We start from the raw sequence: 5,936 nt of genomic DNA on the forward strand, positions 1-5,936 counted from the left end.
AATTATGTAAGGATGAATCACTTTTTAGCTGAGTACTGTGCCCAGAAGAGTTGGATCTGTTTCCAGAAGTGAAGCTGGCCCATGCCTCTCTCTTGTTGAAGACAAACGACAATCCACACTTCTTTATAGTTGACTTTGCTCATCCATTCTCACAGACAAGCTTGCTAAGAGTATGTGTCTGTGTCTACTTCAGTATCAAAACCAATCCAGATTAGATGCTATGTAGGAAACCAGGAGGTCATTTTTTGTGACTAACTTCTCCTTCATTTTTCCTGTCAATCATTTCTCTAGACTGCTATTCTCTTACCTCCTGCCTCATTCTGTATCTCGTGTTCCTATTTCTTTACTTTCACACCACACATCCAATATGCATTGGGCAGAGCCTGGGGAGCAGCAGTTATAAAAAGTCAAAGATGCACTTCAAGTGGGATCTGTCACATTCTGATGACCTTCATCAGATTCTAGAACTCTGGAACTCAGTTTCCTCCTCTGTAAAAAATGAGAACCCACACAATGGATGTGTTATTTTTCTAAGTGGCAAATGTCACGTGGGAGTTGCATGGAAAAGCATTCAATTCAGTCTGTGCAATTTCAGAAATAAAAAGCTCTTCTTCACTTGCACCAGGCAACTATATTTGCTGTTAAGAAACAAAGAAATTTACCTTCTAGACAATCCTTTAGTTGCCAGGGACAATATGCTCAATATGTGGTGTTTCTTACTCTGTCAAGTGTAAAGCATGTAGTGTTTGTCAAATCTCAAGAGACAAAAGAAGCTATAAAAATACATGAGCAGGGCAAGGACAATGTTCTCTTTTACCTAAGACAGTGTAAATATATCAATAATCTAACATAAAAAATAAAATTCTGTTAATATTATGCAAAGATGGAAGTTAGTTTGATGAATATCATAAGTGTAAAAGAGCCAACAGAAATTTTGGGTTTTTTTTAAAAGGAAAAACAAGGTATAAACTGCAAATTGTTTCTGTCATGCTCTACTTTATCAAGTGAATTTAGTTGAAAAAAATATTTTTATAAATAGAATCATAGTGTCTATGGAGATGGTCATGTGATTTTTTTGCTACACTGTATTAATAAATTATTTTAGTAGATTTCCTAATGTTAAAGCATTCAACCATGGAATACATGCCATGTGGACATGAAAATTGGTTATTTTTTCTATTGTTTAATGTTTGATGTGTTATCTAGGGTTGCACTTTGATATTTCTAAGCTGTGTCTGTAGTTTTTTGTTGTGTTTTGGAGGTGTTCTTGTTTTTGTTTTTGTTTTGTTTTGTTCTGTTACTTTTCTTTTAGTTTTTGAGACAGGGTCTCACCATGTTTCAGGCAAGCCTTGAACTCACTCATGTGTCCCAGACTAGCCTCAACCTTGTGCAGTCCTCCTGATTCGTCCTCATCCTCCCAAATGTAGGATTACAGGCATGTGCCACCATTTCCAGCCTTTATAGTTTTTGTGTTTTCAGTTCTTGGATCAATGTTTTGCTCACTTCAAAAACATAACTTTGAAGTCTTTTCTTTTCCGTCTGCATTCTGAATCTGTTTAAGAAGTATTGAAATTCTTTGTTCTTTGGAAGATGTCCTCTGAAATGATGACATCTTTTCAACAATTTTTATAAGTTTACTCTTAGATAACTTGATTGCTTCTAGGGAATCTAAACTCTTTTGATTTTCTTTCGAATCCAGCATAAGATGTATGAAGCTATATTTTCCTAACAAATGATCCATTCCATCCAACACTTTTTTAGTTCATTTGGACACTGCAGGAAAATGTACTTTTCATTTCCATTATTTCTATGACTGTACCCTTTTTGCTTATTTTGATGTGTTCTTTCTCCTTTTTCTTTGTATTGTGAGAGCTAGTAAGTTTATACATCTTGTTAATTTTTCACAAAAAATTGTTGGTTGTTTATTAACACCGCTGTTCTCTTGGTTCATTCAGTATTTTCTGGGTTTAGTTTTATTAATGTCTATCCTATTTTTCTACTTGATTTTACTGTTTCTTCCTAACCTATTGTGTGTTTATTCTCTTACTGTCACTGTTCTGTTTCATAAACAATATTGAAGATCATTTTCCTTCTTTAGTTGTAAAGATATTCCCTAAGTTGTAAAGTGCTACACTTTCCTATATTTTTAATAGATATTTTGTAACTTTTAAATTTTATTTTAAGAAGAAGAAAGGTAGAAATAAAATAAACTAATTTCAAATAGAGCTAAGTGGTGAATAACAGTAGTTAATACCATACACATTGTTATCTTCATAGGAATTACTCAGAGGAATTTTACATTTTTTGACCTGCAAGTAGTTTAAAAGAACATTTTGATATCAAAGTGATTATATTTTCTGATTCTGTAATTTAGTTTTAGTTGTATAGCATGCTGATCAAAGGTCATGATATCTACTGTTTTAACATATCAAATTTATTGATGCATTGTGATAAAACTTATGTAGCTATTTCTTGACTTTTTAATTTATTATTATTATTATTATTATTATTATTATTATTATTATTATCTTTTTCAGGCAGAATCTCACTATGCAACTCAGGCTGGCCTTGAGTTCACTTTGTATCCCTGGCTGATCTCAAACTTGTAGTGATCTTCCTGCCTCGGCCTCCCTAGTGCTGGGATTGCAGGCATGAGCAATCATACCTGGACCTTGACCTTTTTTTTAAGAGAATAAAAAAGAGCTTAAAAAATTAGAAATGATACAGAATTTCACGAAAAAGTGATAAGAATTCAACAATGGCTATTATATTGTATATTGCTGTCTTCAAATTTTGGTTAGATGATTTTCTAATTTCTTAGACACAGAACTAAATACACACACATATATACACACATATAGGCTTATACATATTAGATTTTTATGTATAGTAGGTGGTTTTCCCTTATCTATAGTTTCACCTTCCACAGCTTCAATCATCCGTACTACACCACAGCCTGAACATGTTACATAAAATTTTCAGAGATAAACAATTCATGTTAGCTTGTGTGCAGTTCTAAATAACAGGTTGTAATCTCTTACCATCCTGCCTGACACATGAGTCACAACTTTGTCCGACATATCTACACTGTTCATGCTGACTTCCCAATCCAGTGATTAGCCTTTCGAAGTATCAAACTGCCATAGTATTACAACGTTTGTGCTCGGGATCCCTTATTTTAATAGGCAATGTCTCCAATACACAAGAGTAGCAATATCAATAACTGTTATAGGGCTGGGGAGGCAGATTGGTGGTCTAAGTGCTGCATGGAAATTGCAAGAACCTGGGTTTAATCCCCAGTACCTCATGCTGTGCATTGTGTAGCAAGACCCTGTATCAAATAAATAAAGATTTTGTTAAATTGCATCACACTATTTTGTTATAATTGCGCTACTTTATTGTTGTTACTATTAATAATCTTTTGCATGTCTAACTTACAAATCAAACTCATAGGTATGCATGAATAGGAAGAAAACATAATATGTATGAGAGTACGCACTTCATATTTCAAGCATTTGCTTGGTGCCCCAGAAGATTCCTCCACTGGATAAGGAGATGCTATTGTATGGCAGACAAGAAGCTAAAAGAAAAGGAAGAAGCTAGTGAGGGAAACTTCCAGGTCGTGTCCACAGTGACCCACTTTCCCAAGCAAGCCCTGTCGCTTATTAGCACACCAGCTGTGAATCCTTTGGTGGTTCACCATGAGTATAGTATAGCACTCCATGACCCATTTGCCTTCCAAAAGCCCTGCCTCTGAGCCCATGAGGCTTTGGAGACACATTCCAGATCCACACCATGATCCTTGAACTTTTGCCATGGGGTAAGAATTTAACTCTACCACTAAATGGATGAGTGAGTTTTGAAAGACAAGCAAGTCTTTTTGCTCTTCTATGCAGTGATGGGTGCCCTAGTTTTATTTTTTGTAAATTTCCCTATTCATTTTCAATGAATCCTTCTGTCCACGATTTAGATGAGTTGCATATTGTGCACTCACAGAAACTTTGTGCTAGCTATGGTTTCCAGTAACCACTACCAGAGCAAAAGAAGTTGTCCCAACCCATAAGAAACAGAATTTCAGTTACCAGAAGTCCTTTTTTTTTGTTTGTTTGTTTGTTTGTTTGTTTGTTTGTTTGTTTTTGGAAAGAAGAATTATTTTTATTTGTTATTATTTTTAATTTATTGAAAACAGAAATTCAGTCTTTACTTCTAGGACTTCCATGGATCACCATGGATCAGTGGACAATGCCTACCTCCCTCACTAAATGCTGCAGAGCCTTGTCACATTGGCGCTGTCCAGAAGCCATGTGGAAGTGTATGGAGTACATTTGTGGGACCTTTGCTCACAGGGAAGTCACAAGTGTTGTGCCCCTTGTCACAGTGACCCTAAATTCCTGTTGGGTGTGTTGTAAACAGAGAAGCCATTCTTCAGGCCACCTGCTCTGAGCACACCCACCAGAAGTCCTTTTGGTAAGCATGATTACTGCAATGTAGAACTTCTGACAGTTTGAATCACTCATTCTCCTCTTCTGCAGGGTATAGTTAGTGAGAACAAATACAAAGAGCCAAAAGAGGATAAAATACCATTCCACCTTTATTGATGATCTGGGATATATAGCAGGACTCACCTCTGCCTTAGAACCTGGACCCTAATTTAACCCAGTATGAGACAGGAGGGAAAGTTGGAAATGAGTAGCATAGATTTGGCTTGTCTTTGCCAACAACTTATCTTGTGCAGCACTAGCAGCATAATTATAAGGATACTGGGCATATCTCCATCGGTGGCTAAATTGTTAATCTTCAATCTTATCTATCCAGTTGATCTCCTCTCTGTGACTCCTATCCAGTTGACTCCTCTCTGTGAGTGGATGAGATACGAAAGACAAAATTGAATATGCCCCCTTCTGAATGCACCTTGCTGACTAGTAGAATCTCATTCTTAGAGATTGCTAGGTATCTACACAATAGCTATTTCCCCTTTTCCCTAACAGCAAAATTCTACATTTTAATCATAATATGTTCAAGCTAAGTGATAAGTGCTTTAGTTTCCTTTTCAAGCAAATAACTAAGAAGTATTCCAGTTACTCATGGAATAATAAAGCACCGTTTTGCTTTCCTCCCTCCTGTGTCTTCCTACTGTTTAAAATGTGATCCAAACCATTAAAACTTTAGCAGCCATCTGGAAATCATAACACATCATTGAAAATGAAGTCACCACTAAGAAAGAAGAGGAGACAGAGGCTGAATCCTTGATGACTCAGCACTGTCATATCAGTGCTGGACTTCCTACTTCTAGATTCCTTTTATGTTTAAAAAAAAACACTCAAGTCTTCATGTGTTTAAATCACAGGAATCAGACTTTTGTAACTAGATACTGAAGCACTCAGTAACCGATGCATTTATGGATGTGTGAGAAGAGAGTGTGATGTGTATCGAGGCTGATGGTGAGCAATGAGTCACAGAGCTCTTCCCATCTGCTCCTCTGAATATGGGACAGTGCCTGCCTGTTCTTCCCAAGATTCTCCCGAAGTTCTCCTTGGACTCACTCTACCTGAAGTCTATCGTGTATATTGTATCTGCACTCTCCCACAGCGTCACAATGTAGGGGAATGCATAGACAACACATATGTTGTCTATGTGTGTTTTTCTTATATTCCAAAACTGTCATCTCATCAGTACTACCTACTTCTCTTTAAAGATCAATATGATAGTACCTTATATTTCTAACTTAGAACTGATTATAGATTGCAATCATAAATTGGGGCCAGTGTCATGGATTTTTAAGTAACCATCAAATATGTGATTACTGAACACATGCAAGATGGGTTTTTTTTATTAATTTAGGCCAGAGTCTACAGGGTCTCACTACATAGACCAGACTCATAGTGATCCTCCTGTTTTCAGCTTCCCAAGTGCTGGGATTACAGGTGCACACCACC

General features: G+C 36.4%; 1 non-coding gene across 1 annotated transcript; it reads right to left on the reverse strand.

The window, feature by feature from the left end:
- Positions 1-4,323: 4,323 nt before the first annotated feature.
- LOC111812687 lies at positions 4,324-4,452 on the reverse strand. Its single transcript, XR_002818122.1, has one exon. It is a non-coding gene; the product is annotated as a small nucleolar RNA SNORA11 (small nucleolar RNA).
- Positions 4,453-5,936: the final 1,484 nt, after the last annotated feature.

Source organism: Octodon degus, unplaced genomic scaffold (assembly GCF_000260255.1).
Source record: "Octodon degus isolate 3935 unplaced genomic scaffold, OctDeg1.0 scaffold00136, whole genome shotgun sequence".
In the NCBI taxonomy this organism is placed as follows: Eukaryota; Metazoa; Chordata; class Mammalia; order Rodentia; family Octodontidae; genus Octodon; species Octodon degus.